The 25,385-nt window shown below is 41.5% G+C and overlaps 1 protein-coding gene across 2 annotated transcripts in view; it reads right to left on the bottom strand.

The window, feature by feature from the left end:
- Window positions 1-25,385, bottom strand: part of LOC136866242 (LIRP) — a 151,393-nt gene that overhangs the window by 99,925 nt on the left and 26,083 nt on the right. The gene's annotated exons all lie outside the window — the stretch shown is intronic.

The following is a 25,385-nucleotide window of genomic DNA, read 5'->3' as shown; positions in this document are numbered from 1 at the left end:
AGGAAAAATGTAATGGAAACAACAATTCCGTGCTAGTTGTTTGAAGCACTGTTCTCTCGGTGCTACTGAGGCGAAGGAGTAGCTATGCTGAAATATCCTGAGATAACCGAAGTTCAGCAACAACCGGCGTAGTCATCCAGACTACCCTACAGCAGGGTGCCTAATAAATCGTCCTGTAGTTTAATTAGCGGCACTCACTACGTTGAGTTAGGGTACTGTGCATTTTTCTCTTTATATACTCTATGAATAAGCAATTTGTAAAGTAGTCAATCTTTGTAGTATAGGCCTATAGAACATATGAGCTTTAATTTTCTTCACAAATTATTGTTTACTGAAACCAAATTCCAAACTTTAACGCAGTTGAAAATGGCGTGTCTCTTCCCGCTCATCAGCAAATGTAAGTCCACAGTGCAGCAACGAACATTAGTATATTTGAGTTATTCATGGAATTTTCTGCATAGACACGCCAGTCAATTTCCTTTCATCTGTGACGAAGATAAGCTTTATATTAAAACGAGTGGATGTTTTCCCAAAATTTATATACTGAATGCTTTATATGATTAAGACGTGTTTCCCACAAAAGTAGTCATCTGCAAATATTCAATATTCAATATGATTAAGACGTGTTTCCCACAAAAGTAGTCATCTGCAAATATTCAATTTTCAGATCTGTCTACCGCCGAGCGATCATGCTTGGTGATAATGTGATTAAATAAAGATTTTGTTGTTGTTTACGTAGTACACACACAGGTCTTATGGTGACTATGAGAGAGGAAAGGGCTAGAATTGCGAAGGAAGCGACCGCGGCCTTGATTAAGTCCTGGTTGCGAAAATGGCAAACCACAGAAAACCATCTTCAAATTAGGAATCATTCGCTAACAGAAAGAAGAAAAACGCGGCTGATTTAAAATGGAGTAAAAAGAGCTCGTGCAAATATCAGATTATATTGTGAGGAAACCAGTATTGTGAGACGTATACTTTGCCACAACAAACTGCCCTCCGGAGCTAAGAAAAATAAATCACGCCCTGTCGACAATTCAGAATAACTACCCAAATCGAGTGTGCAAGACCCACGTGCGTACTCGCACCGGTGAAAGGGACTGCCTAATCACGTGCAGCACTTGCAGGGATTCCCTTCCTTCATGTCTGCTCCAGCACCTATTTGTGTTTTCCCACATTACATCGATCCCTCAGTCTGAGATAATATTACCCGTCTTCTCTTTCCCTGCCTCGCCAAGTTCCTTACAAAGGCCAGGTAGGCATATTGCGGTTACTCGGAAGATATCCTCTTACCCGTTACTCAACATGATACGTCAATATTTATTTCTGTCCTAGGATATTTTCAGACCACATAATATTTTATGACAACGAGGCAGACGTATGGAACTAACCTGCCCTCCGGACAAGACTGTAGTTTGTAGGATCAGCGACTCATTGGGTTCGTTTGCTTTCGGCTCATTTCAATGGCGTTTACTAGGAGTTAGGCTAATCTGAGATGTTTAGGAACAAGAAAATGAAAATTACTCAAATCTGACATTATTATTAATAATAATAGTAATAATAATAATAATAATAATAATAATAATAATAATAATAATAAAACAACAAAGTATGAGGAATGAATTGAGATTGGCACGTGGTCCTTAGCAGGATTCATCGGAAAGAGAAAGGAGAATGATACATCTTGAAATCACACAACCTTTACTATTCTAATACAGTTATGTTCATAAAAACCAGAACACTTCGAAAGACTAGAGATAGGAAGTTCATATTCACAGAAGTCCGACTCGTTGGCTGAATGGTCAGCGTACTGGCCTTGGGTTCAGAGGGTCCCGGGTTCGATTCCCGGCCGGGTCGGGGATTTTAACCTTCATTGGTTGCTTCCAATGGCCCGGGAGCTGGGTGTTTGTGCTGTCCCCAACATCCCTGCAACTCACACACCACACATAACGCTATCCTCCACCACAATAACACGCAGTTATCTATACACGGCAGATGCCATCCACCCTCATCGGAGGGTCTGCCTTACAAGGGCTGCACTCGGCTAGAAATAGCCACACGAAATTGTTATATATATTCACAGGACATGTGCATTAGTATGTTCTGAAGAAATGGTTAGCATTTGAACCATGTCGGTCCTCAGGTTCAAGGTCACATCGATATCTCGGCGCACCACCACCGACTGGTAAAATGTGCCTGCGGCTCTCGTTGTCGCTAATGGATCAGTGTGACTTGAGCAGGCGTGCAGGACGCCTCGCAGACGTATGCGAGAACCGTACCATCAAATGAGTGAGTTTGAAATAGGGCACATTATTGGCGTGATAGAACGTGATGCGGGAAATTGCTGTTCGTGTGGGGCGAACTGTGTCTGCAGTGCAATGGGTGTGTACAGAATGGTTCACAGAAGGAGATGGGTCTGGTCGCACCACCTCATCCGAATAGCATTGCAGGACAGATCTACGCCCTCCTCGGCTCTGGCCCAACAGTGGAACAATGTAACACATCGTCCACTATCAGGAGCCTGAGCCTGAGCCTCGCAGAGCGACAGCGGTGGGTTTTAGTGAGATCCCCGACCTCCGTACATAATGTCCATAAAATTATTTTCGATGTAACTTCTGCCATTTATAAAGAGAAACATTTTATACCGAGAATCATTCGTGAGGCGATAGTAATTGCTAAACACCCGAATAATTTGAACAAATTTGACGGCTATATACTGAGTAGACCATGGCTACCCTCCATAGTTAACTCGTTAACATCTTTCTCCTTGACTCTGAAGGCCCTGGAATAAACTATATTTCTAACAGGGTCTCTCTATCTTGAGTCTGGTACAGTGGAGTGACAGTTGCCAATACATAGTTTGTTATTTCTCTCAAGACGATCCTGGTCGCAGGATCGAAACACGTTAGTATTATAAAAATCAAAATTATTTTCCATTTGTAGAGGAAATCTGCGCATTTACCATGGCCCGATCGTATTCTGTTACGGTAAGCAAAAAGCAAAGTCATCTCCGTACAGGCCATGATGGCCCTTGGAGAGGTGGAAAGTAAAGACTTCCCCTATTCATAACCTAGGCACTTGATGGGATAGAGTGGTTAGCTCTACGCCCGGCTGCCTTTGCTCCCAGAAATTAACCTGGTATTCATTTTTGGTGTAGGCTGAGTGAACCTCAGGGCCATGTGCACTTCCGGAAGTGGAAATCTCGTTTCTTAAACTTTACGACTTCCTGACGGGGATTCGAACCCACGTCCTTCCGGGTGAACCGAGCACGCCTTTACCGCCTTGGCTAAGCAGCCCCTGCCCTGTTAAGAGTAGACCAGATTTTACGACGATGCTCTAATCCAAGTGACAGCGACGAACTAACTGCCTCTAAGCAGACCATCTAACATATTATCACCGAGTGTCCAAGAAAGAAGTGCAGTGGCGACATCAGTGATTTTGCTCACGCGTTTCCAGAGGCAGTTATTTACATAAACAACCTGAACCTGCTTTCCAAAATCATGACGTATGTAACTTATTGTATCTGTTAAAATCATACGCTAAATAAATAAATAACTAATCGAAAATATCAATGCCGCCTCTGTGGTGTAGTGGTTAGCGTGATTAGCTGCCACCCCCGGAGGCCCGGGTTCGATTCCCGGCTCTGCCACGAAAATTTGAAATGTGGTACGAGGGCTGGAACGGGGTCCACTCAGCCTCGGGAGGTCAACTGAGTAGAGGTGGGTTCGATTCCCACCTCAGCCATCCTGGAAGTGGTTTTCCGTGGTTTCCCACTTCTCCTCCAGGCGAATGCCGGGATGGTACCTAACTTAAGGCCACGGCCGCTTCCTTCCCTCTTCCTTGCCTATCCCTTCCAATCTTCCCATCCCTCCACAAGGCCCCTGTTCAGCATAGCAGGTGAGGCCGCCTGGGCGAGATACTGGTCATACTCCCCAGTTGTATCCCCCGACCAAGAGTCTGAAGCTCCAGGACACTGCCCTTGAGGCGGTAGAGGTGGGATCTCTCGCTAAGTCCGAGGGAAAAACCGAACCTGGAGGGTAAACAGATGATGATGATGATGAAATATCAATGATGTCAATATCAGCTCTTAATTACAACATGAAAAAGTAGATTTGTTCCATACAGTTCAAATCAGTGTTGCTGAGTCTTATTTTATTTAATCAGCAAGCTCGCTTATGCCGTGTGCAACGTAGAATACAGCGAACAAGTCTCAGCTATTAAGAGAGGTAAAATTATCTGATCCTCGATGCAGTGTTCACAGCTGTGCGATAAGGTGGCTAGACTGCTGTATCTCTACTTACGCGGTAAAATGCATTTACGTAGTTATTCGCTAAAAGAGTACAGGGACCACGGACTAAATCAGTCGAGGTTAATGCGGAATATTTAGTTAATAGAAAAGAAAAAAATCGAAACTGAGGAAGATGAAACAACACTATACTGGAGATGGATTAGACACTAAAATATCAAAAAGGAGTATACGTTCTCAATGCAAAAGCATCATCAGTGATGGTCTCAAATCAGATTGTCCTGGTAAAAGGTATACTCAGACGATTGTTTTCCAGAACTGTCGATAGCGAACAATTAGGGGATACGCCGCCTCCAGGTATGCGACCGTTACACCCTACATCAACATATAAGAAATTAGAATAGGACTTTCTTTTTTTTAAGCTGAGTACGACAGCAGCTTCTAGTGTTTCACATTCTCAATAGAATGTTTTGAAAATCAAGGCTAATTGACGGCGCAGTTGCGACAATGTGGACGGCGCCATCAGCATGCAAAACAATAATCCCGGTGAATTGTTGAAGCTCGCGATAAGGAATCTCCTAGAAGCTCATTAAGAATGGACCAGGCGCCCAGAACGATCTAGGATCATTTTGATTTGATGACGAGATAGTACTTCACAAATCCCACTATCGGCAGCCCTGAAGATGGTTTTCCGTGGTTTCCCATTTTCACACCAGGCAAATGCTGGGGCTGTACCTTAATTAAGGCCACGGCCGCTTCCTTCCAACTCCTAGGCCTTTCCTATCCCATCGTCGCCATAAGACCTATCTGTGTCGGTGCGACGTAAAGCCCCTAGCAAAAAAAAAAAAAGTACTTCACAACACCTCTTAAAGCTGCTTATATGGGGCAGTTCTGTGTTGTCGGATCCTTGGCATGTTCAAGAACTCTTCCAAGACATATTTCAACATTATATTAATTTCTGAGGAAAACTAAATGTATTTCCTATAGAGTACATTATATTTCGACAACTCTTCATAAGATCCAATTAACCGTTTAATACATGCCTCACAGTTTCCTCTATCCGACTGGACGTGTTTACGATAATTTCTGATTCATAAGACCGAATACACTTATTTACCTGAAATTTCAGTAAATTCATTGACACACATTCCTAGCATACTTTTATTCGTCAACGAAGACTTCCTCCTAAACATATATTATGCAGTATGGGTGCATCTGTGCCTTGGCAGGCGTCAGAGCTTCCACTGAAGTCCCAGTCTCATTCATGGCTGTGACAGTATCAAAGCTGCAAAGGAATGGGTGGTACTGAGTAATGTCATTCGGAAGGTGGTCAGTGCGGCTGAGTTTAATGAAAGGTGCTACTTATAGGGCATGCTGTGCTGCAACAGCACTTTCTGGCTTATCAGTAGCAAACTACCTCACTACTCATTATGCCTTGTACGCCTCACAATGGCGCTCTCACCGGTTTTTGCTATAACCGCATACACTTCGGTGGTACTATTTGAGGATCCAAGCAGGCTCCGACCTGAAGACTTAACAGACATAGTTGTAATATAAGCCGTCCTTTACCGTCATATCGCTGGCAGAGTGGTACAGCTGAGGTCGGTATTTGAAAATGAAAAACAAAAACTCCTTTCGGTCAAAATTCCGGTATTTCGACGTCTCCAGAAAATTGACGGGCTGTGTCAGAGGCACGATCGCAAGGTTTATGGCATAGGTTAGGCCTACGTCTTTTTAAGGGAAATGAAGTAGATCCAATTAGATGATGTTACGTGTTTCGTCACCTGCAGCCGACTCCGAGTCCACAGGTTTCACTTGCGTGGTGTCCGGCTCCATAGCTGAATGGTTAGCGTGCTAGCCTTTGATCTAAAGGGCCCCAGGTTATATTCCCGGTTGGGTCGTGGATTTTAACTTCCATTGGTTAATTCCTTTGGCTGGGAGGCTGGATGTTTGTGCTGTCTTCATCATCAGAATTCATTTTACTTAGGGTCCTATCCTCACAGACGCGCAGGTTGCCTACAGCGCGTCAACTTGATAGACCTACACCAGACCTCTTTGGAGGTCCCACGACATTATTATTTATTTTACTGGAGCGGTATAACTACTGGACTGTACGTACCTCCACTTCCTTGCTCTGCCGCTACTCTCTGGCACGTTCAACTGCAGGGTAACTTCTGATCCATTTTTCAAAATTAACACAATTTTCAACATTTCAGTTGACCTTGTCACGAAGTTAGTATGACCAGTCGTTGCTATAATGATATATTTCTACGAGACAAATTTAACGACGCCACTTGCAGCAACACACGAGTCGCTACCATCTCGATTTCAACACAAACTGACGTTTCAAAGAATATTTCTATGATTTGGCAACACCATTTTTCCAGCAGAGGTGTGTGTGTGGGGGGTATTATTATTACAAAACCGGCACTGTGTTTGAGTGGAACAACAGCTTGTTAGGAAGACAATGAATGTTTGAAGTCTCTCAAGATGGCTGCTTACTGTGTTCTTTACGAACGTTCGTAAGATGGTTGGCGTCTCTACAGAACAGGAATGGTGCATAATATTGGAGAAGAAGAACACGCAGCGGTTCCCACCTTTGTCTCTCAACTGAAGGCAGACATTCCTTCCTGTCCTCTGGAACTAACAATGGCAGTCAGTTCTCTGCATTTATCTGTCCGCCTTCCAGTCAAAACAGTTGCTCGCTGTCAAGGATACCTGGCCAGTCACAAAATTTATGTCTTGTGCCCTTCAGACGTTTATCTGTCTGTGACTCTTCTTTAGGAATAGATCACAGAAGTTAATACGTTTTCCTTTTCCGCAAAAGACTGCCCTTCACCAAATGGTTAATCAGATATTTATGGTAAGATATTTTCTCCGTTCGGTTATATAATTCAGGGGGTTTCTTTCCAAATGGGATCCTCCCCCCATCCGCTCGGTAAATGAACAAGTTTAAAAGACATTATCTCGATAATAGGATACGTACAGTTATTTATAGCATTTAAGTAAAGAGGGGCTAACGTGAAGGATAAAAAAGGGGTGCACACTCTCTAAAAGCCACCAAGAAACACGCGAAAATTATACCAAGAAAGAATATCCGAGAAAAAATTCATAATCAAAGGAGAAGGAAACATTTCAATGTAGAATAAGACCTACTCGGTGAAAAGCGACACACGGACAGCCGAATAGCGCACGAGCGTAGGCCAGAGCCACCACAAACCAACTTTAAGTGTAGTATAACTTCAGAGTGTGAAAAAAAAGTCTATTTTCACGGGGTGGTCAGAACTGACCGAGCGAACTTCCCAAGGTATAAAATATTGCATCGATATTAGCGTAATTAAATTAGGAATCGATATTTTATCGCCACATTTTTCACCTCGGTTAAATTGAGCATGTGAAGGTTAAGTTATGAGCAATATACATAACTACTACTACTACTGTCTTAGCCGGGCTGAGTGGCTCAGACGGTTGAGGCGCTGGCGTTCTCAGCCCAGATTGGCAGGTTTATCATGGCTCAGTCCGCTGGTATTTGAAGGTGCTCAAATATGCCCGCCCCGTGTCGGCAGATATACCGGCAAATTAAAGAACTCCTGTGGAACAAAATTAGCGCCGGTAGCGTGCCTGTTTCTTACCCGGAGGCCCCGGGTTGGATTCCTGGCCAGGTCAGGGATTTTTATCTGGACCTGAGGGCTGGTTCGAGGTCCACTGAGCCTTCGTGATTAGAACTGAGGAGATATCTGAGTGAGATAGCGGCCCCCGTCTCGAAAGCCAAGAATATCGGCCGAGAGGATTCGTCATGCTGACCACACGACACCTCGCAATTTGCAGGCCTTCGGGCTGAGCAGCGGTCGCTTGGTAGGCCAAGGCCCTTCAAGGGCTGTAGTGCTATGGCTTTTTTGTGGAACAAAATTACGGCACCGCGGCGTCTCCGTAAACCGTAAAAATAGTTACTGGGACGTAAAGCGAATTACATTATTGTGTATTACTTCCTTCAGCTTATCCCAGTTATTTCTGGGGTCGCTGGAGCTACCCTGACTCATGTTAGTTTTGGCCAGGGATTCTAAGACCGCTTGCCCTTCCTGACGCCACGTGAGTTTTGAGATGAAAATCTGGATTCGAAGTTCACCTTCCAGCTGGGAAGCCAGCAGCTAAGCCACGCCTCCTGATAAGAAACATAGATATGTATATGTGTTTACACCAGAACAACCCCACAACTCACCTTTTCTGCATAAACATTTTCTACGTAACCATACGTGCCCCATGAAAAAATGAAATGGCGTATGGCTTTTAGTGCCGGGTGTGTCCAAGGACGAGTTCGACTCGCCAGATACGGGTCTTTTGATTTGACTCCCGTAGGTGACTTGCGCGTCGTGATGAGGATGAAATGATGGCGAAGACTACACATAAACCAAGCCCCCGTGCCAGCGAAATTAACCAATTAAGGTTAAAATTCCCGACCCTGCCTGGAATCGAACCCAGGACCCGTATGACCAAAGGCCAGCACGCTAACCATTTAGCCATGGAGCCGGATTGTAGGGCACAATACTTCCTGCGACATTCTCTTTCACATCCTGCCATTTTGACATAAATGTGTCTTATGGCTGGAGGCGGGGGTCATCCGAAAATGCACGTAACGTGTGCGGCAGAATGTGTGACGGTATAGTAATCATGTAAGACAATGTTACCTAGCAACCGCGCAGACTATGTCTTATGTCAGCGTTGATGGATGGCCATGACCGAGAGACTTGATTTTTGCAAAGGGAAACGTGGTTTCTTATCGTTTGGTCCATTTCGATCAACCTGCATATTACATGTTTCATTTATCTGTTTGAGTGTTTTAAATACTGTTAAGACTAATAATAATTATATCTATACATAAAATCGTAACGACCGTGTATCTGTACATTTACTATTTTGGCGAAATATTCATTCAGTTATCCGTTTCAGGTGTAATAATGATCATCTGTATATTTTTTTTTTTTGTCTGTCTGTCTGTTTGTTTTGTACCGGGAGGTACACCTCTAAGCCGCACATTTAAATGTTGCGCCTAATAGAACTCGCGTACTGGAGAAACAGTGAACTTGAAACCAGACCTACTTAAACCTTTACTCAGAAGATGTCACAACAGTAATTTGACGTAATTTTCTTATTGTGAAGTTTCATGTACTGTATGAAATTCTACGTGTTTTGTTTGGACTTTCTTCAACAGAGGTCAGTGCTAAAAAACTATCATGAACCCTGGTGCGAAGTGGATGAACTTTGATTCAAATAAGTTTTGTACTCATAAGTTGTTTTTTTTTTTTTTTTACTAAATTATGTTCATTCATTTTTGGGTTGGCAACATTGATCTTTTCTTTCCGCCAGTTTTGAATCCAATCAATCAAGAATTTCTGTAATTAATTTTCTACCAATGACCTTCTTCTTCTTCTTCTTCTTCTTCTTCTTCGATTTTGAGTGTAACTTTTAAATTCTCCAATAAAATTGAGCGGGAGGGGCTAGTTTATTCATGAAAGGTCTCGAACTTTCCCCGAGGGTTTATAAACTGCGGATTTTCACGTCTCTTGGCCATTTGATCAACATCTAAGTGTGTGTGTGTGTGTGTGTGTTAAGCAGGAGGCGGGAGGCGCCTCTTTCATTAGGCAGCAGTTCTTTATCTTTATTTCTTGCTAGCTCTGCGGTTTAACCCGAGGGGGAGGTCCGAAACCTTAACTATGTAACCTACTTTTCTGAAAATGTAATTTCTGCCAGCTTGTGTAATTTCTTCATAAATTCTTTAACTGTAAATCGGGGATAGAGAGTGATGTACGCTCTCGAGCTCCCCTTCATACTGGTTTGAGGTGACTACGTTTTGTAACTGGTTTTCTTCCTTTTCGTAAAGTCTTAATTTATTCTTATACGAGTCACATCCATAGTTTGGGAATAGCCCATGTTTCATCGGCCTAGTGCCCTTTAGGTTTTAATAATGCATATTTAGGAGTGCAAGTACACGCCTCCGTTCATTTTGTGTTCGGGCCATTTATTTAACTGTTATTTCTCTTACACGAAGGCCCTATAGGTTGGGTACGAGATACCCCTGTATCAGTTTGTAAGCTGGGCCATGGAAGGCCAAAAGGTGTAAGATATTTCTGGTGTTGCCTTCAATAGGCGTGAAAACTGAGAGCCTGTTAGCTCTTTTTCAAAGTAAGATTGCTGAATGCCTTTTGAAGGCTTGATATTGTGAGTTGGGAGCCAGCGCTCCATGTATTGAGGGATTTCTGCTCTGATATAAATTTGTACTCTTTTGTAATTTTGAGCTAGGAACTCAAAAATTGTAAAACTAGGGGCTCGTAGCCCAAAAGCGTGAAAATTCTGAAATCTTGGACCTTTCTAAGTCTTGTTTTTAAATTGCTATGTCATTGTTATCTTACTAAGTGAGAATTTGTTAACTTGTTGCTTTTGAAAATATAACCTTCCATTTCAGTTTAAATTCTTTCTTGACATCGTAGTTAGACCCATTCACCCCGGCACCATTTTCACCTCTGCTGGCCCACGGGAATCCCCGTAACATGTTTGTTTGTTTGCTTGTCTGTTTTTCTGAGTTATAACTTGAAAACGACTGGATACATTTCTACTAAACTTCATATTTAGAATCCACCTGTCCTTGGGTACGTTATAGGGCCAATATTGTTTCTAAATCCCTCAATTGACTTGGGGTTTATACGAAACCGAAACCGTGATTTTGCACTCCCACAAAATATATACAACCAAACTTAATGGAAATCCATTTCTAAACCTTTTATTCACATGTGCATCATTTCGATACGAGGATTAATAAGGGTCGGCCTCTGTGGTGTAGTGGTCAGTCTGATTAGCTGCCACCCCCGGAGGCCCGGGTTCGATTCCGGGCTCTGCCACGAAATTTGAAAAGTGGTACGAGGGCTGGAACGTGGTTCACTCTGCCTCGGGAGGTCAACTGAGTAGAGGTGGGTTTGATTCCCACCTCAGCCATCCTGGAAGTGGTTTTCCATGGTTTCCCACTTCTCCTCCAGGCAAATGCCGGGATGGTACATAACTTAAGGCCACGGCCGCTTCCTTCCCTCTTCCTTGTCTATCCCTTCCAATCCTCCCATCCCCCCGCAAGGCCCTGTTCAGCATAGCAGGTGAGGCCGCCTGGGCGATGTACTGGTCATCCTCCCCAGTTGTACCCCGACCCAGAGTCTGAAGTTCCAGGACACTGCCCTTGAGGCGGTAGAGGTGGGATCCCTCGCTGAGACCGAGGGAAAAACCGACCCTGGAGGGTAAACTGATAAAGAAAAAGAAGAAGGATTAATAAGGAAGATATAATTAGCTCATATTTAGCATCCACCTGTCCAAACGTTTAGGTCTATACCATGTCAGCTTCCCGAAATGGACTGGGGGTTTATAGGGAACCGAAATAGTGATTTTTCTCTCCCACAATACAACGAAGAACAACCTGACTGAAAATCGACCATCCTAGATGGAAATCGATTTCTAAAACATTTTCGGTAGGAGGATTAATAAGGGAGATATCATGAACGGTCGGTTTTGCAGGCTAAGTCCAGAGGACATAGCCCAGAAGGTGTTGTACGTGGAGTAGATTCCTTATCTATATAAATAAATCGTAACGACCATGTGTCTGTACACTGACTAATTTGGCGAAATTTTCGTACAGTTATCCGTTCCAGGTGTAACAATGACCATCTGCATATTTGTTAGCTTTAGTTTCCTGAAACTCCTCATTTTTACCCCCTCCTTCCCCCCAAAGTAAGATTGCGGCACAATCTGCCAGAAGAGTTAGAATATTGAAATTTGGCAAAAGTATATGTCTTAGCCTGTAACCGACGGAAAGCTTCAAAGATATTTAAATATTTCACATTTTACCTCCAGAAAAATATCGAAATATTGTGAAAATTTTAATGTCGGTGCAGACCTTCGTTTCGAGGTGTTTCGTGGCTAAACGGCAAGTCGTATCACAAAACGGATGGCACAATCTGGGTTCAATTAGGAATGATCTACAACTTTTGTCCTATGAATCGTATCTCTATTACTTATATGTTCGATTTGTCTCTATTTCTCGATTGTACGTACATTTTTCACTTTGTACACGTATAATTCATAGTTTGAATTATTTATACGAAAGATGGAATCGTCTAATTCTACACCCAGTATCGATACGTGAGCCAAATTCTATGTTTGTAGCTGTCACGTAAGTATCCAAAAGTAATGAGCAGTTAATCTGTAAATGATGGTTTTGCAATATTGTCTACATGCATATACTTCGTATGTCGATCTATATAAATATTAATTGAAGTCGATTTATAGCGATGTAGAAAGGGTGTGTCTGCCATTATAATTAATATTTTACAAATCGATAGTGACTCTCAACCGGAGGGCGTCTGCTATTGTAATCATTACTCTCCACATCGACTTTGACTGGCAGTAGGAACGGGATCCTTCTCCAACTCCTGTGTAACTGGCATTAGTAAGGAGGGACTACCATTTAATGAATAATTCCATTCTCGATTTGACTTCCAGAAGTCAAGGGAGCATGCAATTTTGTTCAAAACTCCCCTAAACGATTGTGTCTGGGAGTAAGCAATTGTGACTGCCGTTATATACAAATTGACTGGCATTAGGCATACTGGCCTGCTATTATAATGGAAACTCACCAACTCGGTGTGACTTACATTAAGAAGAGGCGCCTGTCATTATAATGATAACAGCACAACTCAGTTTTGACTGGCAGTAGGGAAGGTGTCTGCCATTCTAATAAAATCTCTTCAACTGTAATCTGTCTGGAAGTAGGAAAGGGGGCTTGCCATTGTAACGAAAAATCCCCCAATCGATTGTGACAGAGCAGTAGGTAATGGGGCGTGCCATTATAATGAAAACTTCCCTACTCGATTGTGAATGGCACTAGGCAAGTGAGCCTGCAGTTATCATCACAACTCCGCAACTTGCACTTTACAATGGAAACAACGTATGGGAACCTCCCTCTGCTGTTTCTGGATAACGCTAAGAGACACAATTTAAGAAAATCTTATTCACTGCATGTACAGTAATTTACTTGGATATCCGTATACAGTGTAGAATACCGTAGCGAAGCACGGGTACATTTGCTAGTATTAGAATAAAATAGTACTAGTAGTGATGATTATAAACACATTGCACGTAGTTATGCAATATTAATAAAACAACATCCGAGGTTATTATTATTATTATTATTATTATTATTATTATTATTATTATTATTATTATTATTATTATTATTATTATTATTTGCAATTTGCTTTTACGACGCTCCGGCACAGATAGTTCTTATGGCGACGATGGGTTAGGAAAGGGCTAGGAGTGGGAAGGAAGCGGCCGTGGTCTTCATTAAGGTACAGCCCCAGCATTTGCCCGGTGTGAACATTGGAAACCATGGAAACCATCTTCGGGGCTGCCGACGGTGGGATTCGAACGCACTATCTCCCGAATGCAAGCTCAGAGCTGCGTGACCTAGCCGCACGGCGAACTCGCTCCTTTTTCACATTTTCACACCAGGCAAATATTATATTATTATTATTATTATTATTATTATTATTATTATTATTATTATTATTATTATTATATTTCAGCCATTTTCGATTTTAAGAGGCATCTCCGTAGACTCGAAGACATCATCTTTAGTATTTTCGGGTGCACCTGTTTGATGGGGGCAGTAAACGTACTCGGTTCTGGCCCGTGGCGCTCGGCGGCATCGACTTTCTTGCGTTTTATATAGGATCTCTTTCGCCCAGACTAGAACGTTTTGGACTCATTGTTTGTACTTGTTTTCGCTTGCGATAACCTGAACCTTCTTTATATGAAGATCAGTAGCGTAGCCAGGATCGGCCGTTGGGGGTTTATAGTTACAAATTGATGGTAGAACACAATGAAGGTGCATGCATGACTTGTCATTACAAGTCATTATAAGTGAATTGCAGATCTACAATTATGTCTCTGAATGTTTATTTAGTTTATTATTTATGTTCAATGTTTATTTTCTTGTTGTAAACATTCCATGAGGATGGCGTTCTAACGCCCAGTACCCCCCCACCCCTTCCAGCTACGCACCTGATTAAGATACTGACACGTTTTGGAAATGTTCTTAAAATTGTCAACGATTTCACGATTTTTGACATGCTTGGTCAAGTTTTCTCTCAAATATTATTGCAGATATCGTGTAAAAGGGACGAACGATACCTCGTGGTACGTACTATCACGCTCAATGCTCCGGTTTCACCACAAAATGGCGGATGCGCGTTCCGCTAGGTACTGCGCAATCTAACCTTAAAATTAATCTATGCAGACTCCTTAGACTTCCAGTTATTAAAGACTACTTTTGCTAGATTATACAGTTTTGAAATCATTGAAGGAAGTCTGATGTGGACCTATACATTTTTGGGACCCATAGCCTAGTATTTGGACAAAAAAAACCCCACTCACAATAACGCTTGCATTGCATTTAAGCTCTTCTAAATACTGGAATTTCATCCTTTAACTTTAAGCCCAGCAGATGAGTAGTTAACCAGCCATACACCCAGAAATGACAGAACAATACCATCGAGCTCAAATGGATTCTGAGCCAATGTGACGTAGTTATTGTGTGGCACATGTCCATGGGGAAGGACTGAAGAGTGTATGTGAGAATGTTGTTGTGGTCTCAGCGTGTCTAGTCTCAGCTTGACGAGGCGTGAAGCTAGTTGTGCTTCCTGATATTATGCAATCAAACTGAATGGAATGGCAGTGCTCTTAAGTGAAACTAATTTAAGAGGCAGCAGAGATGTGCGGTTTCCTTTCATCTCACTTGCTCTAGATTCGACTCTCGCTCGTATGCAGTAAAGCGACCTTGGCCTCTGAGGGCCGCCAGTTCTTACATCCTCGGTACTTTAAAAGTTGTTGAACCACATCGCGTCTCCTTTCTTCACTCACGTGACTAAACCATTTTGAGCTTCTTTGACGATATTTTAATATTGCAGAAGAAGGTCGATTGATGTTCAAGTATCATGCGTGCTCCCTTTCTTTCTTCAGCTTACCCCACATATTTTCCCTATGAAAAAATTCGCACTGCTGTCCACCAGCATTCGAACCTCGGATGCCTGGATGGTAGCCCAGTAACTAAGCCACTGCGTTAATAACGCTCCTCTTCGACACACAAGTGGACTTGACCTTATTTTATAACCGATTGCCTTTCCTGACGCCAACCCTATGTCGAGGGATGTATTCATTATTGCGATTTTCTGTGGCGCTTAGTAGTGTAATGTGCTGAGTGTAGGCTATGAAGAGGAGTATGCTGGGACAAATACAAACACTCAATAGAATTAACCAGACGTGATTAAAATTCCCGACCCAGCCAGGAATCGAAGCTGTGATCTCTCTGAAAAGAAGGTATCGACGCTGCCCAATCAACCATTACTCCGACTGACGTTCTAGTCGAATAATAATAATAATAATAATAATAATAATAATAATAATAATAATAATAATCCCAGCTCAGTCCGGGGATATTTGAAGATGCTCAAATATGCCAGCCTCGTGTCGATATATTTATCTGTACGTATAACTTCTGCGAAACAAACTTTTCGGTACCTTGACCTCTCCAAAAACCGTCATAATACTTAGTGGGACGTAAGACCAATAGCATTTGAACTGAGCGCCTTTTAGAAGGCCATCTGTGATGTAAGCGCTGAACTGTGTATTGGAAGAAGTTTGGAACTTCAATCTTCAAGTGTCTCTACTATCCACTCATGTGCCCCTTCTGCTGGAAGGACGGACAATTAATTTTCAAAGGAATTCTGTATTTTCTAGGTTTGTAATACTGCAGTGTTTGTAGGTATTTTTTGTGTGCTAAGGTTACTAGCACTTCTGTCACTTCCTTCTTTGTTAAATTAGTAGCCAATCAAAATTGAGGGTGTGTACAGGCCATCGGTCGAGAGAGTTCTGGAACTTTCCCCGCTGCTATAAAACTGGGAGCTTTTGGGCCATGTTGTCATCTTCTTCTTCTTCGCTCCAGTCTAGAGTGCGTACAGTTAGTGGAGGCAGGGGAAAGCCTTGCACGTCGTCGGAAGGCCCACCAGCTCAAGGTAATGGCAGACATCTTTCAAATATGTGATAGACCCAGAAAGCTAACTTGAGGGGAAGGTTTCAAAAATTATTTCTTAATGTAAATTTCCAAAGTTTAACATTACCTTTTAATTTAAATTAACTCTTTTCAAATCCCTGCTGGGAAATATGTAACTTAGGGAACAAAGAGTGTTCAGCCTTTTAATTCCCATTCAATTTGGTATTGGGGTGACTATGATTTCCTAAAACTTTAAATTTTAACTCTAGTTTTGGAACATAATATTTGTCACCATCTAATCACCCTCTGCCAACGGCCGTAGCCGTGTTGAAACACCGGATCCCGTGAGATCTCCGAAGTTAAGCAACATTCGGCGTGGTCAGGAGTTGGATGGGTTACCACGCGCTGTTGGTGGGAGTAAGGGAATGGAGGAGCGAAAAGGAACTGGCCACCCTACCGCACGTAAACTCCGACTCAGGAGCAACTCTGCGGAGGTTCGGACCTGCCTTCGGGCAGAATAACCCTTACCTTTAATCACCCTCTGTAGTATAGGCTTAGCCTCTGTAACTTCGGGCCGTACGCCCATACAGGATTTTAGGTTTTTTTTAAAGTGTATTTCAAAGAGAATGCAAGTGTTTCGTCTCCTAGTAGCATTTTGTTTATGGTCGATTTCTTAAACCTTTTCTTTTGATCACTAAGGCCATTTAGAATGGGCACTTATTGTCCCTGTTTAATTTATAATTATTCATAATTATGGATCAAACTGTGAGCAGAAAATACAGTAAAAACTGTTTTTCAAATGATCTAATGTGAAATTTGGCTTAGAAACTTATGCTTTCGAGAGGTTGGAATGTTGTGAATTTTGGAGCTCAATCTCTTAGAGTATAATTGGGTGGAATAGTGTAACTTTGGATCTACAAGCTTATTTTGTAAACTATTGTATCAAGAATCTTCTCCATTTTTGACTTTAAGTCATTGTTGTAGTCATAGCTGACGAGATCGTTGTTATTCTGTTTAACTGTTATTTGTTGTTGTTTATTCAGATCATTTACCAAAGTTTAAAAGTCAAAAAAAGGTAAGAAATAAAATTTCAAATTTTAGTGTTTTTAAATTATGCTTTGATCTTTTCTCTCTCCAGCCATTCACGCCGGCACCTTCTTACACCTCTGCAAACCACGGTATTCACGTAACAATTACTATTATTATTTCTATATTATTATTAGCTTTAATTAAGGTAAAGCCTCAACATTTACCCGGTGTGAAAATGGGAAACCGCAGAAAATGATCTTCAAGACTGCCGGCGGTGGTGTTCAAACCCACCATTTCCCAAATGCAAGCTAACAATTACAGTTAAGAGTCTCCTCGTAATTTGCAAATCTTCAAGATGAGCGATAGGCCATGAGGCCTGGAGCGCCATGGAATTGGGTTCTTGAAGTATCGTCTCTTTAGTCTCCATCTACTTGTGTCACCTTCCATAACTGACTCTGTTCATTCTCGCAGGTAACCTCACCTAACACACGCACAGTAAGGAAACTCGGTTTATAATGTTTTCGTGTAAATGATGCATTGCAAACACAGATGATTGTGGAGATGCGTATTCATTCATGGAGGCTTGTAGAGTGGATACTTAAAAGTATAACCATTTTCAAAGAAATGCTTCTTAAAAGGCTTCATGTAATTTGTTCAAAATTATTTATTTGTGCAAAAGTCGACCATTTATATATAGGTGTATATCTGTTATTTAAGACGAATGTAGATAATGATCTTTTAAAATGACTTCCTACACATTATTGATGTCTTCGTGGCAGTTTGGTTGTGTAGTTGGTGTGTTGAAGGCCGGCCTGTTACCTTACCTACGATTTCTTTAGCGACCACAGTTACGGTGCAATTCCAAAATAAGCCTTTGACTCAAGGAAATAGTCATGGGAGTGCGCGTTGGGCCTCGTAACCAGAATTTCCGGTTATTTTTAGTTGGCTGTTGTTACACAAGGGGCGTGGCCTACATATGATTGATACACATGACTGCATGGCGAATTGAATGTTTGGGTGGACGGTGTGTAGGACGTAATGGTTATCAGCTCAGATTGGTCAGTTACAGACAGTGCAGGGACTGGACTGCTCATGTTCTTATATTCATAAGTTAATGTTTCTCAAAATTAACACTTAAACGCTGGGGTGACAATCTACCGTATGGTAGGGTGACTGGTAGTAGTAGTCAAAGCGGTCAAAGGAAATGTGGACTTAGGTTTTTTGTTATTTGTGTCATCGTTATGTATCCTAATATCTAAACTATATTTGTGAAGTAATAACCACAACGAAATTTACGAATACAGTATGTGATAAAATTAATAGTAGACCTAAATATTAATAAGAAATAATGTAGTCTAAGGGGCTGTCTGGCCGAGGCGGTAAAGGCGTTCTCGGTTCACCTGGAAAGACGTGGGTTCGATTCCCCGCCAGGAAGTCGAAAAATTTAAGAAACGAGGTTTCCACTTCCGAAGTTGCATATGGTCCTGAGGTTCACTCAGCCTATACCAAAAATGAGTACCAGGTTAATTTCTGGGAGCAAAGGCGGCCGGGGGTAGAGCCACCATTAAGTGCCGAGGTTACAGATAGTGGAAGCCCTTATTTTCTACCCCTCCAAGGGCCTTCATGGCCTGTACGAAGATGACTTCGCTTCGATTTATTTTGTAGTATAAGTAATCTCGTCATGAAATAAAAAGTATAGGCCTATATTCACACATATTCATAATTCCTCAGTGACACTATAGAGAAACAATACAGCCATGTTTATTCTTTGATGATCAGTGGACCAATTACTCAAGTTGAAACCAGAACTCTTTCGCCTTTAATTTTCGTCATAATCATGATAGCTCTCAGAACGCTTAATTTTTACTGTCTTCTCTGTTGTGGCTTGCAAATTGGTAGACATCAAAACAGAACATATTTCATATTACATCTTCACGAAAGAGAATAGAAGAAATAAGAAGTAATTCACGACTTTGATTCTTCCTTTTATATTGCATATAAAATAGGGAAGAGATACCTTAAATTATATTCCGCAGGACTTCTAGCAGGATAATATGAAAAGAAGAGAATATTTTTAACATATTCGATACCTTACGTGGGCGACATGATAAAGGATCAAAATAATGGAGTATCCTGCAAAAAGCAGGATGTCTAGTAACCCTACGTGTGGGCTAAATTAACATTCAACACAGGGGTATCAACCTGACGTGCAGGCCAAATAATATAATGTAATCAAGAGCACATAGCGCGCCGACAATGGAGAAACGCTTATCATTTAAACATGTTCTGTTAGTAATTATCCTGTAGCTGAAAGGTTTCCTTTTTCTTTTTTCTTTTCTTTTTTTGCTGGCATCCCCCTTCGTAATCTTTGAAAATCCCATGCCACCCCGCCCCTCCCTCTGCACCATCCGTTATAACAAATATTTCTTAGAAAATCTTGTATTTGACAAATATGTTAGAAGACTTAAATTCACAGTAGTAGAGTAATTAGTTCTTACAAAAACAGGCTGTGTGGCTGAAGCAAGAATCTTAATTGAAGAACAGTAGAACTTTGTTGCAGCGACAGCGGTTTCAATGACACCTCGTCTATAACGTCAGGTAAACTGTGGTACCAACATATTCCTCATAAAGAAAGTGTTTTTAGCGTTGCTTAATAGGAAGAACATAGGTTCAGGTAATCTATGGTTCCAACATATTCCTCGTAAAGAAAGTGCTTTTAGCGTTGCTTAATAGGACGAAAATAGTGTCAGGTAATCTATGGTACCAATATATTCTTCATAAACAAAAGTATTTTTAGACCTGCTTAATATGACGAACATAGCGTCAGATAATCTGTGGTACCAATATATTCCTCATAAACGAAGTGTTTTTAGCGTTGCTTAATAGGACGAAGATAGCGTCAGGTAATCTGTGGTACCAACATATTCCTCATAAAGGAAGTGTTTTTAGCGTTGCTTAATAGAACGAAGATAGCGTCAGGTAATCTGTGGTACCAAAATATTCCTCATAAAGGAAGTGTTTTTAGCGTTGCTTAATAGGACGAAGATAGCGTCAGGTAATCTGTGGTACCAACATATTCCCTATAAAGGAAGTGTTTTTAGCGTTGCTTAATAGGATGAACATAGCGTCAGGTAATTTGTGGTACCAACATATTCCTCATAAAGAGAGTGTTTTTAGCGTTGCTTAATAGGACGAACATAGCGTCAGGTACTCTCACACTCCAACTCCAAGCACGTAACCTACAAGAGGTGTCCCCGTTAAGCCGAGCAACCCAGCGGAAGGTTCGGGTAACCAATCCCAGCGGGAAGCTGGGTCGGCGAGCCGATCAGTGCGGGAGGATCACCAATCCGTCAATGAAGCAGGCGTGGTGATTATGCTTCACATCCTTTAAGTCAAAAGACAATGAGTGATATTAAGGTGAAATTCCTACATTCCGGAGGTAAAATAGCCCCACAATCGGATCTCCGGGTGGGTGCTACTTTGATGTCCCGTGAAAGAGAAACAACCACAGGAAAAATCCAAACCTACCAGCTCTGCACGTACAACTGTCGTTCTCTATTAAGCAATGACAGATTAGAAGAGCTCGAAGATGAACTTGGAAAGATCAACTGGAGCGTAATCGGTCTATCTGAAGTACGCCGTAAAGGAGAAGGGTGTTACCTTTTGAATTCTGGTAATTTATTCTATTACTGTGGTGAACCAGAAGGAGGGCTTAATGGAGTAGGATTCCTAATCAATCGACATCTCGTAAACAAGGTCTCTGTATTAGAAGGTACTTCAAGTAGAATTGCGCGATTAGTTCTAAAACTCTCTAAGAGATACGAAATGCACATTGTGCAAGCGTATGCGCCCACATCAAGCCACTCAGACGAGGAGTTAGAATTCTTTTATGAGAGTCTACATGAAACCTGTGAGAAGGGGAGTGACTGTCACTTTCAAATAGTAATGGGTGACTTCAATGCGAAGGTTGGAACCTGTAAGACTGGTGAAACTGTTATTGGAAACTATGGGATAGACGAGAGAAATGAGAGAGGGGAGAGATTGGTCCAGTTTGCCGAGTACACCAACATGCGTATAATGAACACATTCTTTAAGAAACACCCAGGGCGTAAATGGACATGGAGAAGTCCCAATTTTGAATTCACCAATGAGATCGATTTTGTTCTCTGTAACATCCCTCAAATTATTAAAGATGTATCAGTCCTCAACAGATTCAATACTGGTAGTGACCACCGACTAGTAAGGGCTAGAGCCGAGTTAAACATTAGGGAACATCGACTTAAACTAGTGCGGGAGAAAAAGAAACAAATAAATCTTAAACATCTAGAAGAAAATAAAGAGAAATTCCATCAAGCCCTTCAACAAATCCTACATGACACAACTGGTGAAAATCTGGCAAAAATGCTAATGGATACGCTGAAGTAATTGGAGGGTTGAAAAAGAATAACACTCGTGATAAGAAACTCAGTGACGATACCAGGAACCTGCTAAAGAGGAAGAGAGAAATGAAAATTCAGTCTGACTGTGACAAAATACAGTACTCTGAGCTGTGCAAAACCATAAGAAAGAGAATTAAAGCCGACTTAAAGTAATTCAACGAAGATACTCTGAGAACTTGCTTATCTGAAAAAACAAGTTTGAAGTCTGCTAAAAGGAAGCTACAGATCGGGAAGAAGCAATTAATTGCATTAGATGGGGACAACGGACGAATTACTGATAGGGAAGAACTTCTTGAGTTCATCAGGAACTTTTATAGAAAGTTGTACGAGAAGGCTGATGTTAACCTGTCCTTGCCTGACTTATCCAACATTTCCCAAGTCCCGGAAGTTCTCCCATCTGAGATCAGACATGCTATAAACAGTATGAAAAAAGAATCAGTCGCAGGTAGCGATAACCTTTCAGTTAGCGTTCTCAAACTTGCTGGTGATGAAACTTTAAGCCACTTGGCAAAAATATTCACGTCTTGCCTACACAATGCATTCATCCCTCCATCTTGGAACAGAGCAATGATAATTCTCCTGCACAAAAAAGGGAACATACATGACATCAGAAACTATCGTCCTATTAGCTTGCTTTCTGTCCTTTACAAGGTTTTCACCAAGGTACTGACAAATAGAATCAGTTCAACGCTTGATTTTGCCCAACCAATTGAACAAGCAGGTTTCCGCCGAGGTTTTGGAACAATCGACCATATACTCACCCTTCGTGAAGTTATCAGCAGAAGTAATGAATATCAAATGCCGCTCTGTCTAGCCTTTGTGTACTTTGAAAAGGCTTTTGACTCGGTGAGCCACGCTGCTGTTATGCAAGCCTTAGCTGAACACGGCGTCGATGCTGCCTACATAAGAGTTCTCCAGCATATCTACGAAACCTCTTCAGCCTTCGTGAACATCAATGTGCCAACCACGGATTTTCCCATTCAAAGAGGTGTTAAGCAAGGCGACCCCATATCTCCCAAGCTGTTCTCAGCCGTATTAGAAATGGCCATGTCAAAAATCAACTGGCAAAGCACAGGAATCAAAATCAATGGGAAAAGGCTGAACAATTTAAGGTTTGCAGACGACATTACACTTTTGGCCAACGACATCGATGAACTACAAACTCTAATACAAGATCTTGTCTCAGCCTGTCAAAAAGTGGGACTATCCATGAACATTTCTAAAACCAAAGTAATGCTTAACAAATGGGCCCCAGCAGGAAAGCTGCATGTGGGAAACACCACATTACAACAGGTCAATGAATTTGTCTATCTTGGGCAACTTGTAAACATGAAAGGGGACTTAAGACCGGAAATCTTCCGACGTATCAAACTAGGATGGCAAGCCTACGGAAGAAATTCTTCAGTCTTCAAATCCAACATGCCACCCCACCTAAAGAAGATAGTCTTTGACCAGAGTGTTCTCCCCGTACTGACTTACGGTTGTGAAACCTGGACATTGAGCGAGTTTGTTAAGCAAAAACTCAGAACAACCCAAAGAGCTATGGAACGGTTCATGCTAGGCTTGACGAAGAAAGACAGGAAGAGAGCAGATTACATCAGGTCAGTCACAAAGGTCAGTGACACTTTAGAAAGAGTATTTACCCTAAAATGGCAGTGGGCAGGCCATGTTGCTCGGAGAACTGATGGTAGGTGGACAAAGCTTGTGTTTGAGTGGTGTCCGAAAGATCATCTCAGACCAAGAGGAAGACCACCGGACAGATGGGATAAAGACATCCGGAAGATTACTGGGATCAATTGGCAGAACATCGCTCAAGACCGTCCCAGATGGAGAGACCTCATGAAAACCTACCTTGCTTCGGACTTAAAGAGGCCACATCGTAAAAACGATTGAATATGGCTGATAGTGATAGTGATAGCGTCAGGTAATCTGTGGTTCCAACATATTCCTCATAAAGGAAGTGCTTCTAGCGTTGCTTAATAGGACGAACATAGCGTCAGGTAATCTGTGGTACCAACATATTCCTCATAAAGTGCTTTTAGCCTTGTTTAGTAGGACGAACATAGCGTCAGGTAATCTGTGGTACCAACATATTCCTCATAAAGAAAGTGCTTAAAGCGTCGCTTAATAGGACGAACATATCATCAGGTAATCTGTGGTACTAACATTTTCCTCATAAAGAAAGTGATTTAACGTTGCTTAATAGGACGAACATAGCGTCAGGTAATCTGTGGTACCAACATATTCCTCATAAAGAAAGTGCTTTTAGCGTTGCTTAATAGGACGAACATAGCGTCAGGTAATCTATGGTATCAACATATTCTTCAAAAACAGAAGTATTTTTAGACATGCGTAATATGACGAGCATAGCGTCAGGTAATCTGTGGTACCAACATATTCCTCATAAACAAAATAATTTTTATACTTGCTTAATATGACGAACATAGCGTCAGGTAATCTGTGGTACCAACATTTTCCTCATAAAGGAAGTGTTTCTAGCGTCGCTTAATAGGACGAACATAGCGTCAGGTAATCTGTGGTACCAACATGTACCTCATAAACAAAAGTATTTTTATACTTGCTTAATATGACGAACATAGCGTCAGGTAATCTGTGGTACCAACATGTACCTCATAAACAAAAGTATTTTTAGACATGCGTAATATGACGAGCATAGCGTCAGGTAATCTGTGGTACCAACATATTCCTCATAAACAAAATAATTTTCATACTTGCTTAATATGACGAACATAGCGTCAGGTAATCTGTGGTACCAACATTTTCCTCATAAAGGAAGTGTTTCTAGCGTCGCTTAATAGGACGAACCTAGCGTCAGGTAATCTGTGGTACCAACATTTTCCTCATAAAGGAAGTGCTTTTAGCGTCGCTTAATAGGACGAACATAGCGTCAGGTAATCTGTGGTACCAACATATTCCCCATAAAGGAAGTGTTTTTAGCGTTGCTTAATAGGACGAACATAGCGTCAGGTAATCTGTGGTACCAACATATTCCCCATAAAGGAAGTGTTTTTAGCGTTGCTTAATAGGACGAACATAGCGTCAGGTAATCTATGTTACCAACATATTCTTCATAAACAAAAGTATTTTTAGACATGCGTAATATGACGAGCATAGCGTCAGGTAATCTGTGGTACCAACATATTCCTCATAAACAAAAGTATTTTTATACTTGCTTAGTATGACGAACATAGCGTCAGGTAATCTGTGGTACCAACATATTCCTCATAAAGAAAGTGCTTTTAGCATTGCTTAATAGCACGGGCATAGCGTCAGGTAATCTATGGTATCAACATATTCCTCATAAAGAAAGTGTTTCTGGCGTTGCTTAATAGGACGAACATAGCGTCAGGCAATTTGTGGTACCAACATATTCCTCATAAAGAAAGTGTTTTCAGCTTTGCTTAATACGGTGAACATATACGCGTCTACCCAAAATGTAACATCATTTTAAACCTCATTTTGATTATGATTTCTGTAATTCAGTAATATTATCAACTGAGGAAATAAACGCCAGCGAATTTGAAGATGATTTCGATGACAGTAATGATAATTTGTCGGTATCTGA

Source organism: Anabrus simplex, chromosome 3, assembly GCF_040414725.1.
Source record: "Anabrus simplex isolate iqAnaSimp1 chromosome 3, ASM4041472v1, whole genome shotgun sequence".
NCBI lineage: Eukaryota > Metazoa > Arthropoda > Insecta > Orthoptera > Tettigoniidae > Anabrus > Anabrus simplex.
The sequence above is the reverse complement of the archived record's forward strand: the minus strand, read 5'-3'. Positions and strand labels throughout refer to the sequence as shown.